The 15,194-nt window shown below is 40.4% G+C and overlaps 1 long non-coding RNA gene across 1 annotated transcript in view; it reads right to left on the minus strand.

Moving 5' to 3' along the window:
- The window catches only part of LOC310731481, a 137,365-nt gene that overhangs the window by 75,861 nt on the left and 46,310 nt on the right, over window positions 1–15,194 (minus strand). The gene's annotated exons all lie outside the window — the stretch shown is intronic.

Below are 15,194 nucleotides of genomic sequence, written 5' to 3' on the forward strand. Positions count from 1 at the left end.
TCAGGTGTCTAAAATTTTTTTGCCATATAGTATCATTATTCTTATCCCTTTATAGTTACATTTAACATTTTAGGAACCGGTTTATTACTTCACATTTGTAGAGTTTTACCTTTGGCTGTTTTAAAGTGCTGCTAGATCTTGTATGGAGAAGTCGTCCATAAGTACTGCTTCAATGTTTTGGAGTTTATATGGAATTTATATTGTGTGTTGTACACTGTCCCTATGAGCGAATAGTTGCTATAGAAATGATGACATATTAAAATGACTATTACTAATATTAATATAAACTTGCATTACGGTCAAAGCTGCTGTTTCAGAAAACTGACGCAAAACCTCCTGAAGAATCAGAATCCAGAACTCAGTACTAAATATCTGCAGGTTCCTTCACACTCTTTCATTCAATTAATCCACCAGACAAAAACGGAGTCGCTTGATTACAGATGGCGTTTAACAGCTAGTCGATTTTGTACACAGCGAGTCTGGGTAGAGAGGACAGAACGCCACGTCTCGAGTCAAGGTTAAGCTCTCACTTTGGCACACACACACACACACAAAACTGGACTTAAAGAAAAACAATTAATCCTCGTTATCCTCATCAGGGGCTCATTACGCTGTCTGCTAGCCCCAATGTTCAGCACACAAAGCCCTCTGTCCTTCTGTTTCTGCCTCACAGGACAAACACACCTGAAATAACCCTGAAAACCTCTCCTTCAGAAGCATCTCTCCGTCTTTACCCCACTTTACTTTCAACTTTAGTTCCCTTATACACATATACATATATGTACATATATACACGTGTATATATACACACACTTTAGTTACTGCATCATTAAATTCAGGTTAAACCTTAACTTAATGCCACATCATGGAAAATTATAAAGTTTACAACCAACCGACCGACCCACCTACAGACCTACATACCTACAGACCTACATACATACCTACCTACCGACCTACCTATTTACCGACCGACCTACCTACCTAAAGACCTACATACCTACCTACCTACATAAATACCTACCTACTGACCTACCTACAGACCTTTATACCTACCTACCTACTGACCTACCTACAGACATTTATACCTACCTACATACATACCTACCTACCTACCTACCTACCTACCTACCGACCTAATGACCTACCGACCTACCTACAGACCTACATACATACCTACCTACCTACCTACCTACTTACTGACCAACCTACCTACAGACCTACATAACTACCTACATACATACCTACCTACCTACCTACTTACTGACCAACCTACCTACAGACCTACATACCTACCTACATACATACCTACATACTTACCGACCGACCTACCTACTGACCTACATACCTACCTACCGACCTAAATATTTACCGACCCACCTACCTACAGACCTACATACATACATACCTACCTACTGACCTACCTACAGACCTACATACCTACCTACCGACCTAAATATTTACCGACCGACCTACCTACCTAAAGACCTACATACCTACCTACCTACCTACCTACCGATCTACCTACAGACCTACCTAAAGACCTACATACCTACCTACAGACCTACTTTCAGACCTACATACCTACCTACTGACCGACCGACTCATCTATCTACCTACTGACCGAACTACAAACTGACCGACCAACCTACCCAATTCTATAAGAGCAACTTATTTACAGGTTTACAACTTAAGTTGATGAACAGGAAATCTCCCTGCAGAAAAGAAGTGGGTGTGGATTGAGGCACATGTAAATAGCTGTAAATGAAATGAAAGTGTCACTTGTTGTTCTGTCATGAATGTAATGCAATTGTTGGCAAATTACGCACATAAGCACACGCCTGGGATTTTTATGTGCATTGTGTTAATGATCTGCATTGGAACTCGAAAGCACCACACACACACACACACACACACACACACACACACACACACACACACACACACACACACACACACACACACTCACACATACACACACATTAATTACGACGCATGTGTTAATGATCTGAAGAGAGTGGGTGTGTTGGTGTGGGGAGTGTTCAGTTGGTGTAACGTGTTTTTATTGGGGTTTACTTCAGCTTTTCTCCCCAGAGCTGAGCAAGAATAAAAGAGCTGACTCTCACAAGCCTTCATTCTCATTAAAAATAAAACATGATGCTTGAGATCTGTGCTTCAGCTCAGGGCTCATCTAACACACACACACACACGCACACACATGCACGCACACACACACACACACACACACACGCGCACGCACACACGCACGCACACACACACGCACAGAAACGTCTCCTCAGAGCGACATTATGTGCAGCCGAGCATTTTATCTTTCGCTTATGTGGAAATGCAGCTCATCTTTTTCATCTTTAAGCATCTCGTCCATACGTGTGACTCGTTTCCCTCTGATGGAGTGCATCCATTTCCTCAAGGATAAAAAAACAAAAGTAAATCTGTAGTATTTCCATCGTAGGGCTTTTCATTCCAGGGCGCACGTCCCTCTGTGAAATTCTGCTTAGTTCTTTCAGTAGCATTTCTTTTTCTTTATGTAAAAAGCTTCAAAAGGTTCACATTTCAGCTCTCGGCTTATGGCATAGCACTTCTTTCTCTCTCTTTTTCTCTCTCTCTCTCTCTCTCTCTCTCTCTCTCTCTCTCTCTCTCTCTCTCTCTCTCTCTCTCCTTTCTCTCTCTACTCTCCAGTGAATATTTCACTATTCAGTACATTCAATGGATATAAAAAGTTTACATATCTTTGTTAAAGTAGCTGGTTGTGATATAAGAAAACAGGTTTGGGGAAAAACCACTTATGGCTAAAAAGTCGGGTGTCCCAATACTTTTGTTTATATTGTGTGTATACATAAATATATTTGTACAGATATGTGTTATATATTTTTTTTCTGTTCCTTAGTTTTTTCCATTTGTTTGGTTACTGTGTGTTTCTGGACTGTGCACTTGTAAATAATACAGCACCACTGGCTTTTTCCTACTTTTCTGGTGCTCGGAAAAAAAAAAATTGCACCTTGCACCTATGTGCTTTTGTGGCTTGAGCCATCATTTACCCGTTTTTAATTTCCAGGAACCGTAACATGCCTCCACAGCAGGTCCTAGAAGACCCTTGCTTTGGCTGTGGAGTTACTAAAGTGGGTCTCTGTTTAGATCACAAAGTTCCCAAGAGATCTACTGCAACAGAAATGGAGCTGTCCAAGGTCTGAATCATGTTAATGCGCAGCTTCTGTTCAGCTGGGACTGGGGCTTTAAAATCCAGAGTAACATGATTAGATAATACCAGTATTTCACATGATTTCATTTGGTTTAATTATTTTTGTTTTACAAAAAAAAACAAGGAGTGTTTAGACATTTTATATGCACTATATTCCTGACTCTTTTTACTTTCTGTGAAACCTTATCATGTTGGACCCCTATATGCCCCAATGCCCCAGTGCCTTAGTGCCTCGCTCATTAAATTCCTCCAATCAGACAATTTTGTGGATAATTTAAAAACTACTCACACATGATTTTCCAACTTGCATTAGCATATCGTGTTAGCACGCAACCTGCATTTGAAATTCCTCTTAGCTTAATTATCTCAAGAATGAAATTCCGCTCTGTATTTTTTACACAGGTGGAAAAAAGACTAGGATAAAAAACACTGCAGCAGAACAGATGATGAACTATATATCTTGATAGAAAATAAACAACAACAGGAAAGCCAGCACCAAGATGGCCGCCGTCGCCACCGTGGAAAAAACTGTACCTATACGGATGGTTAATGAGCACTTTCTTACAATGAAACCCTCAATCTGCTGCAGATTCACAAGATTATCTCCCTAATCTTCTTATGAAACGATGCGCCCAAGGTCAAAATTCTCCTCCAGTATGAAAGAGGAGACGGCGTCTCTTCATTATATCCAGAAAATGCTGGTATTTACTGATTCATGTATCTACCAGGGGTCAGGATTACGAGCGACTGTGATGTGACTTGGTTTTTTTTTGTTTTTTTTTATTCTGTAGGAAAAAAATGGCCAGAAAATTGTGGAAATATGAAAAACCGATTAAAAAGAAAAACAGAAAAAGAAAGAGAGAGACAGACAACAAGACATAGGGAAAACAAGAGAGAAATATAAATGATGGATGCTGAGAGTAACAAACTGAGCAAGAGATGGACACATGGAAAGTAAGACAGAGGAACATACAGCAAGAAAGAGAGGAAAAAAAGAGCCAAAGAGAGACACAGAGAGACAAAACTGGGCTAAATGAAGAGCCATAGAGATGGACAGAGACAGATATGGAGAAAAAGAAAAACACAGAGACATACAGTGAGATACTGAGAGAGAAAATTATACATAGACAGAAACAGAAGAAAAAACATACTGCATAGATGAGTAAAGTGAGGCAGAGAGACAGACAGAGAACGTAAGACCGAGAGAAACAGACTAAGATAAACGGCTGAAGTCTTCATTAGGAGTCAGAGAGGCTTGTTAGCACAGGGCTAAATAGGACACATCATTGAGAGAAGGCACAAACTTTGACCCTCCGTCACCTTTCAGTGTCCCAGTACAGAGCCGGCATGCATACAGATAGTGTGTGTGTGTGTGTGTGTGTGTGTGTGTGTGTGTGTGTGTGTGTGTGTGTGTGTGTGTGTGTGTGTGTGTGTGTGTGTAAGTGTAAGTGTGTGAGTAAACTACCAACAACGTGATGATTAATCTTTTATATATACTCAGTGTTTCATGTTAGTCAGTTAATATTTATTGTTCAGTAATTTATTATTAAAACACAGAAAATAATAAATGTGTGTGTGTGTGTGTGTGTGTGTGTGTGTGTGTGTGTGTGTGTGTGTGTGTGTGTGTGTGTGTGTGTTGTTTAAAAATAAAGAGATTGAAACAAACAAAAAAAAAAACTAGCATAAGTAATTTAAAAAAACTTCCCAAACGTCAGCAGATGTTGTTGTTGGGGTTTTTATTTTTTTATTAGTTCAGAACTTTCACATGGATTTTATTGCAGTCCTTTAGCTTTGTTGTTTTCACTAAAGTTCAAATTTGATTTATTTTAAGCAGTGGAGTTGATTGATTTAAATTGGTTTCTCACTAGAGTTGATTTGAGGCAATACCGAAGTCACATACTTCTGAACGAGGGTTTTGTTTCAACGAGGTAAAGAACACACCATGACTTCTCTCAAATACAAAATATGGCCGAAAGCAAACTTAAAAGAAGAACAGAAACAATCTCTGTATTTTTGTTTTTGAACTCTCCTGAGACCTCAGACGTCTTGGTGTTGGAACAGTAATTAATTCTGCACATGTGTATACACTGTGTGTGTACACACACACACACACACACACACACACACACACACACACACACACACACACACACACACACACACACACACACACACACACACACACACACACACACACACACACACACACACACGTTTCTATCTCTGTCCTTATATGGGCAGTGCTTCATGTTTTTGTTCTCCTGTTGCCATGGCAGTTAACGAGTCTCACCTGTTGCTCGTTACCGCTCATTAGCCTCTGTGTCTCCCCGAGTTCCTGCTAAATATGTAAGAGCTGTTTTTTAAGGACTTTAATGGATTGATTTAATTTATTACAGATAATTATTAATCATTTGTTATTTTCAACAATATTCTTAAAATTGCTGTTGAGATTTAAGCTCCTGCGTGTCCTGTATTTGCTGCGTTTCCTGAGTGCTGTGATGCTGAAATTTTCCAATCATAAACTACTTTATTCTAGAGAATCTATAAAGAAGGGATTTTTCAGACAAAAAAAAAAACAAGAATGTTGCTCTCAAGGTTTCTTTATAATTCTTGAGATGATTTCCAAAGAACCTACATTCACACATTTTCCTATTCGTGACATAAGAAAATCTAGTTGAGCGTTCCTCAAATGGTTCTTTATTGTTTTCTGGATGATGAATAGCTTTATTTTTTTACTTTGGGAAAGAAACATGTCTAAGAGATGCATGTCTACATAGAACCTTGTGAAAAGTGCTGTGTGAAAACTCATTGCTCAACATTTTCCTGTATGTTTTTGTTAGTAATCCATCTCGCATGGGATCTTCTTTGTTTTGTCTGTTAGCGGGATCACCAGGCCATGGTGTCTTTGAGAGCTTGATGATAACATCAGCACAATAAACCAGACGCTAATTATCCAGTACTGCAAATAAGTGAGTCTGTCAGTGTTCCTGTCCCTTGGCAGCCTGCAGCGCGTTAAGCCGCGTGTGGAACGAGTTAACCTCACTAAGCAGCGGCTTTATGAAAATTTCAGCTTGTAAATGAATTCCAGAAGCGTTCTGCGCTCAGCAGGTCACGGCTTCAGCATGATAAAGAGTCTCTGGTGCCTAGAGGTGTCAAACGCTCCTGTACACACTCCTGAAAAAGCCTGAACTAGCTCAAGATCGTATTAGCCATGATGCCTGAAACACCTGCAGCTATTAATAAAAGATGCAGAGCGTCTGGTGCTGTCTCATATCTGCAATTTAGAGCAGTAAACAAACAACACTGCTCGAGCTCCAGTCTGTTAAACAGAGCACCGAACTTCAGACTATTCCAAGTTTCAGACAACAAAAGGTGCTGTTTTACCTGAAACTCATTACGTCTTTAAATTCTTATTGTTTTTATTGTAACAGCTCATTTATAAGGATTAGTTCCATTGACTTTAAAAGCACTGCAGATGCCAAACGTCTCTGTGGCAGATTTGCACAGTTTCATGCTGATTTTCACGTTTGCTCTTTGTTCTAACTGTCAGAGGTGGCAAAAGTAAACACATCCTTCACTTAAGTAGAAGTACAGATCCCCATGGTTTAAAAGACTCTGGTAAAAGTTGAAGTACTGACTATACTTTTATACTCAAATTCAAGTGAAGATGTTTGGGCTCTGACATGCTCTGACATTAAAAATACGCCTTTATTACTACCTGTTTTAGCATCTGGCTGGTAGCTGGACCTCATATCATATTAATAATTGGGCTGTCAATTGATTCAAATAATAAATTGTGATTAATCGCATGAATGTCATGAATCGCAACTTAATTTTTAACTGCTATAATGTACCATAAATTAATACTTTTACATTTTTTTATACTCCAACATGAACATGGACAAATATTGATGCTTTACGCGAATTCTTCTTCTTCTTCTTTCGGCTGCTCCCATTAGGGGTCGCCACAGCGGATCATCCGTCTCCATACCACCCTGTCCTCTATATCTGCCTCTTTTACACCAACTACCTGCATGTCATCCCTCACCACATCCATAAACCTCCTCCTTGGCCTTCCTCTTTTCCTCCTACCTGGTGGCTCCATCTTCAGCATTTTTCTACCAATATAATTCCTGTCCCTTCTCTGCACATGTCCAAACCATCTCAATCTCGCCTCCCTCACCTTGTCACCAAAACGTCCTACATGCGCTGTCCCTCTAATAAACTCATTTCTAATCTTGTCCATCCTCGTCACTCCCAACGAAAACCTTAACATCTTCAGCTCTGCTACCTCCAGCTCCACCTCCTGTCTTTTACTCAATGCCACTGTCTCTAATCCATACAACATCGCAGGTCTCACCACAGTCCTATAAACTTTCCCTTTCATTCTTGCAGATACTCTTTTATCACAAATCACTCCTGTCACTCTTCTCCACCCACTCCACCCTGCCTGCACTCTTTTCTTTACTTCCCTAACACACTCTCCATTACTTTGCACTGTTGACCCCAGGTACCTGAACTCCTCCACCTTCTCCACCTCTTCTCCCTGCAACCGCATCACTCCACTGCCCTCCCTCTCATTCACACACATGTACTCTGTCTTACACCTACTGACTTTCATTCCCCTTCTCTCCAGCGCATATCTCCACCTCTCCAGGCTCTTCTCAACCTGCTCTCTACTCTCACCACAAATCACAATATCATCTGCAAACATCATAGTCCAGGGAGACTCCTGTCTGACCTCGTCCGTCAACCTGTCCATTACCACTGCAAACAGGAAAGGGCTCATGGCCGATCCTTGATGCAGTCCAACCTTCACCCTGAACCAGTCTGTCGTACCTACTGCACACTTTACTGCCGTCACACTGTCCTCATACATGTCCTGCACCACCCTCACATACTTCTCTGACACACCTGACTTCCTCATACAATACCACAACTCCTCTCTTGGCACCCTGTTGTACGCTTTCTCTAAATCCACAAATACACAATGCAGCTCCTTCTGTCCTTCTCTATACTTCTCCATCAACATCCTCAAAGCAAATAAGGCATCTGTGGTGCTCTTCCTCGGCATGAAACCATACTGTTGCTCACAGATGGTCACCTCTTCTCTCAGCCTGGCTTCCACTACTCTTTCCCATAACTTCATGGTGTGACTGATCAACTTAATTCCCCTGTAGTTACTGCAGGTCTGCACATCTCCCTTATGCTTAAAGATCGGTACCAGCACACTCCTTCTCCATTCCTCAGGCATCCTCTCCCCTTCCAGAATCCTGTTAAACAATCTGGTTAAAAACTCCACTGCCATCTCTCCTAAACATCTCCACGCTTCTACCGGTATGTCATCTGGTCCAACCGACTTTCCATTCTTCATCCTCTTAATCACTGCTCTCACTTCCTCCTTACTAATCCTATCTACATCCTGCTTCACCAACTCCACATCCTCCAACCTTCTCTCTCTCTGATTTTCCTCATTCATCAGCTGCTCAAAATACTCCCTCCATCTTCTCAACACACTCTCCTCACTAGTCAACACAGTTCCCTCTCCATCCTTTATTGCTCTAACTTGCAGTACATCCTTCCCAGCTCGGTCCCTCTGCTTGGCCAATCGGTATGAATCCTTTTCTCCTTCCTTAGTGTCCAACCTCTTATACAGCTCCTCATATGCCTTTTCCTTGGCTTTCGCCACATCCCTTTTAACCTGCTGCCGCATCTCCTTGTACTCCTGCCTACTTTTCTCATCACTCTGTCGATCCCACTTCTGTTTTGCCAACCTCTTTCCCCTAATGCTCTCCTGCACTTCCTCATTCCACCACCACGTCTCCTTGTCTTGCTTTCTATTTCCAGATGTCACACCAAGTACTTTTCTAGCTGCCTCCCTCATCACTCCTGCAGTAGTTGCCCAATCATCCGGCACCTCTTCACCACCACCAAGCCCCTGTCTCACCTCTTCCCTGAACCTCACACTACAGTCTTCCTCCTTCAGTTTCCACCATCTTATTCTTCTTTCAAACCTTACTTTTCTCCTCTTCTTCTTCGCCTCCAAAACCATCCTACAGACCACCATCCGATGCTGTCTAGCTACACTGTCCCCCGCCAACACCTTACAGTCTCCAATCTCCTTCAGGTTGCATCTCCTACACAGAAGATAATCCACCTGTGTGCACCTTCCTCCACTCTTATACGTCACCCTGTGATCCTCCTTCTTCTTAAAATACGTGTTCACCACTGCCATTTCCATCCTTTTAGCAAAATCTACCACCATCTGCCCTTCCACATTCCTCTCCTTAAAACCATACCTACCCATCACCTCCTCATCACCTCTGTTCCCTTCACCTACATGCCCATTAAAGTCTGCCCCAATCACCAATCGTTCTTTCCTAGGTACACCATCTACCACTTCATCTAATTCACTCCAGAATCTTTCTTTCTCCTCCATCTCACAGCCAACTTGTGGAGCATAGGCACTGATGACATTTATCATCATCCCTTCAACCTCCACCTTCACGATCATCACCCTATCAGAAACTCTCTTCACCTCCACTACACTCTTACTGTACGCTTCCTTCAGAATCACCCCTACACCATTTCTCTTCCCATCCACACCATGATAAAACAGTTTAAACCCACCTCCAATGTTCCTGGCCTTACTCCCTTTCCACTTGGTTTCCTGAACACACAACACATCTACCTTTCTCCTCTCCATCATATCAGCTATCTCTCTCCCTTTACCCGTCATAGTACCAACATTTAAAGTACCAACCCGAACCTCTACTCTCCTACACTGCTCCTTTACCTGCCGTCTTTGTAGACGCCTTCCTCCTCTCCTTCTCCTCCTTCGGCCAACAGTAGCCCAATTTCCACCGGTACCCTGTCGGCTAACGATACCTGTGGCGGTCGTTGTTAACCCGGGCCTCGACCGATCCGGTATGAAATTCTCATTTGTGATCCGCATATTTGATTTGGCACATGTTTTACGCTGGATGCCCTTCCTAACGCAACCCTCCCCATTTACCCGGGCTTGGGACCGGCACTAAGAGTACACTGGCTTGTGCCCCCCTAATGGCTGGGTTAATGCTTTACGCGAATGTATGTTTATTATTAGTGAAACCAAACTCAACATAGCGCAAAAAGACAAATTGTAAATGTTTTAAAGTAATTATGGTGTTTTATGACGTAAATTATCAGGACACCAAACAGAACCTTTGCTATGTTTCCACACAGACGGTTAATAAAGTGACACCAGAGAAACTGTACCTCTTTTAACTTTAATACGGATTACAGAATTAGAGAATATTTGTATAAGATGTGAATTGGTTTATTCAAAAGTAGACTTTTCGAGCTTTCTATACTTATATTTATTATGTCTGTGAGGCGAATATTCAGATTCAGGTTGTGTTATTTATGTGTCTGTGAAGAGAGATGACAGAGACAGCAGAGAGCACCCTCGTTTGCTTCATTTTACAAAAGCACAGCGTTTTGTTCTTATTATGAGTGCCTACAAATAAAAGACCCTTTACAGATTGGAATGATGTATTGTCTTATCTGTACGATCAAAAAAGACGGGTAATTTAAGTTTGTTTCGGTGTTATAAGGAAAAAATGCCACAAAACGCGCCGCTGCGTTTGTCGACCCCACAGGGTTATTTTGCCAGCTGTGGGCATCATGGCGGATTTTTGTGCTGATTTGAGACTTGGCGCATCAGTAGAACAAATGTTTAGTGATCAAAAAATATTTTTTATTTGTTTATTTATTTATTTTTATATTTGAGTAAAAAAAAAGGGCATTGTGAATAAACCTGTGTTGTGCTGAAGGTTTTAATTTCCCCTGTTTCATATTTATATATTTATATATTTTTTTTAAATTGTCAAACAGAAATGCTCACTGCATTCATCAAGTGTTAATATAACCAATGCAGTTCAAATTTACTTGCATTTTGACAGCCCTAATTATTATATTAATACAAAACTCATTTAAAATGTTGTTCTTTCACGAATGTATCCAGGCTGAAACGTCCACTAGATAGAACACAAGCAGAGAAAAGATAATGATGATGATGATCAGGTGATCAGGAATGTCTCTGTTCTCAGTCATGTTCACATCACTGACTCCCTCTGTCTCATCCACGTTAACCCCAGACTTCTTACTGCCTTCTGCTGCCCTCATTATCTTTATAAACTAGTCTACGTCTGTGGTGTGTAAGAGAGACAGGAAATGATCCACCAGTGGATTGAAAAAGCAGCACAATGACAGGAAACAGGTTGATGGACTGAAAATGGAGCAATGAGAAGAAAAAATATTGACATTTCACCAAATAGATTAAATAGATTGCTGTCCATGAAGATTTTGCAGACATGGTAATGCACAGGGTCAGACTGCACACCAGTTATTTTCATTAGTCTCAAAACCTTTTGATATGACATTTCTTCTAGGTTCGAGTCCTGGCTCTGGCAGCTCAGATCGTTTATTTGGATTAAATTTCTATACCTGCCTTGGGTATGTTGTTGAATTTGTATGTGTCTCAGGTATATACCTTGGGTTACGACTAGTTTGTGATTAAACATTCAATTTGAGAAAAAATAAACCATTAGTAGATACGATGCTTGGTATTTTTCTTTACTTAAGGTTTTAAAAATATATATTGTTCCCCTTTTCATCTGTATTATTGATATTGTTAGAGGTGAGAGCTTCAACACTACAACTGCAGGTTTTGTTTATCCCATTCTGTCCATGTTCTGTGTTAACTCCAATCAGGTGTACAGCTAAATATAACCCCCCCCTGTAAAAAGGAGGGCAATGTGCCAGCTCTGATGTTTCAGTGCACAGGTGTGCAGTAGGTGCTGGAGTTCGGTGGCTAGAGGCTCTGAAACAATGAGAAAGCCTGGTCAGTCCTGCCTGAGCTCTGAGCCACAGTTCTTCACAGTTCCAAGCATCTTCCATGAAAACAGTTTATTATAAATAGTGATGGAGCCCCTCAGCCATAAGTTCTAAAGAAAAGGTGGGTTTACAGATAGAAGTGTTCAACAAAAAATAATAAAGAATCAACAAAAGTTTCAGTGCTTCACAGTTCTCCTCTGAGAATTCTAATTAAAGTTCATGTCTTGGCACATGTGATGTTAGTCTGCAGTTTATAGAGGTTTGAAATGAAAAGTAAATAAATCCTTCTGCTCTGGTTGCTCAGTATTGGTGTATTGGTGGTTGGAGCTAGTGTCTTTCTGAAGATCAAATCCAGGATTGATAAGTGCTTAATAAGTGCTTCTATTACCGTGTGTTTTATCATTAGTGATAGTTCCCTTAGCTGGAATTAAAAAAACAATAAACCTACTGAAAAAAGAGCTGCATCTCAGTGGGGTAAATGTTGCAAGCATGAACCTCAGTTTTTACCCCTCTCTCAGATGCTAAAAGGAGCAGATGACATTTGAACCAAAGAGCTTCACCCCTTCTCATCCACAGGCTTCTGTCTAAGGAATGTTCTCATGTCCATGCTTTATGTTAAATCCAACAGCAGGTAGAAGTGACTAAACATAAACCCCCTGAAAAGTTCCTACATGTTTCAGGTTGCTGTAGGTGCTGGATTTTGGTGGAAATGTAGCTTCTGGTACAGAGTGAGAAAGTCTGTTCTGTCCCACTTTGGACCACTGAGCCACACAGGCCCATATTTCTTTTTAAGCAGTTTATCATGAGCAGTGACAGAGCCAAACTGCTCAACCAATGTAATTGGTTACATTACATGAACCAATCCTGGTTCATGTAATGTAAGTGTCTTACATTATCCCTAATTTCTGGCTATACAGTATATAGAGATATTAAATGAGAGATGGAGTTCCATAAAAAAACATTTCAGTTTGTTAGCTCTAATGGCTCAGAGGGTTAGACGTGCATCTGAACCTCAGTTCGTCTTCCTCAGGTATCAAACTTGGGTGGGATTGTAAATTCCAGCATTGGGTGTGGAAAAAAGGGACGGAAAATCCCATCATTCTGAGCCACAGGTTCTGACAAAATTCTATCTTTTTGTCTTGTTGCCACTATTAGAGGACTGAAAAGTGATCTGTCTTTTGTTTTTATTTCAGTTCCTAATAGTACAAAAGCAAAAAAAAAACAGGACTCGAACCAGGGATGTGAAGCATCAAAGACCATGACATAAACAGCTACACCACCCAACAAAACTGACAGTGAAGCCACCAAACAAGAACCGAGGCGGTATCTCAGCAACAACTTGGTAGACATCTCCTGAACCCTGACCTAAGGCTGTGCATGAGCAGTAGCAATCAGGACCGCAGGTCAAAGTAACACACAACACCACAGGTTTTAGCAGTAACAACAGCTGCAGCAGCAGTAGCACCCTGCTGCCCATTTGTTCCTCCAGACCTTTCCATCGACAGTACAGCAAGAGAACTTTACCACCACCTGTGATCAGAGCATATACGTGACGAGTCAACAAAATCACTGAGGTGTATTATATGTTACGGCTCGGCTCTGATTGATTACACAAGAGTTGTAATGCATCTGTGTTTGTGTGGATTACCAGGTTCTTGACCTCCAGAAAATCGTATTAGTATTATTATTATTAGCCTGAATGATCATGTTGTATTATGGTTGTAAATAAAATTGTGTAATATGTGAGTAATATGCTAAGGTAACCAAGCTAATTGATGTGTGGTTCATATTCCAGTGCTGTACCGTGTGAGTTTCACATTACTGACGCTCCATTAAGTTCTCACTTTGCTAATGTTAAACTGAAGTCTTCAGACTGAAGAGAGTTTTAAGGCAATGATTAAGATTTTCTTCTTCTAATCAACTGATCGACCAAAGTCAAAAAGGTCACTATCGCAATATGTGGTAAAGACAGATGGATGCTAATTATGGTCATCATTTTACCCTATAACGAGTTGCATTGATTAGAAATGACCTCGTAGCTGCAGGCGACCAGTCATTCGGGGATCAGCGGTCGAATAATCTCAGTCTGCTTTCACACTTAATTTAGCCACAGGACTAATAACATTCGATGAGCTTTGGTCTTTAAATAATAAAATGTCTTTAGCATAAATTCGAGGGCAAAATCTACAGAAGATTTTTCAGGGAAAAAATCGTTAGCCTTTTTTCCCTTTTTAGCCCTTGCAGCATGAAAAATATATACATATAAAACCCAGTGCTTTAAACAACGTATGCATTATATTAGAAGGAAACACTGCATCAGTCTGCTCTTATACACTTTGGGTTAGTTTCTAGTGCTACATGGATAACGGAGTTAACAAGTAAATGATGCGAGCAACCACCAGTTTCCCTGCACGGCTACAAAAAATACACATTTATTCCTCCAGAATAGTGCCAGATTTAGGAAAGGGGGCGTGGTCTAAAGTTTAAAGGCGGAGTCATAATCTGTAAATGTGCCATATGTGGAATAATTACTAATCATTAATCTGATCTCGGAGCTATAAAAAGACTTCATTATATTTTAGATGTACAAATTTTGTATCTCTTGGAATCGAAGAAGAAGCAAATGAAACTTCCACCACAAAGTACATCAACGTATCAAACAATGTTATTTTAAACTTTTGTTGGGGATTCTTTTCGTTTTTGGAGTCATTCGGTCATTGCCATAGTGTTACGTACAAGTCGTGTTTCGGAGGCGTGTCATGTCTATACATACAGTAACTTAGCATGATGTGGAATCTTTTAGTGGAAATAAAAAACAAACAGCAAACTCAAAACAAAAAAAGCAAAAATTGTGCATTTCTTTTCTTTCGGCTGGTGAAAAATTTATTTCTTTATTTCTTTATTGCACACACCCTCTTCATCCAAACACCAGGGTTTTCAGCTCCTTAGTTATAAATAAATAAATAAATAAATAAATAAATAAATAAATAAATAAATAAATAAATAAATAAATAAATAAACACCTTTATTGTGAAAATGTAGGTGCTGCTTTTTGTTTTTTTGTTTTTTTGTTCTTGTTTTTTTCTCGGATGCAAATTCC

The sequence above is a fragment of the Silurus aristotelis genome, assembly GCF_946808225.1.
Source record: "Silurus aristotelis genome assembly, chromosome: 9".
Classification (NCBI taxonomy): Eukaryota; Metazoa; Chordata; class Actinopteri; order Siluriformes; family Siluridae; genus Silurus; species Silurus aristotelis.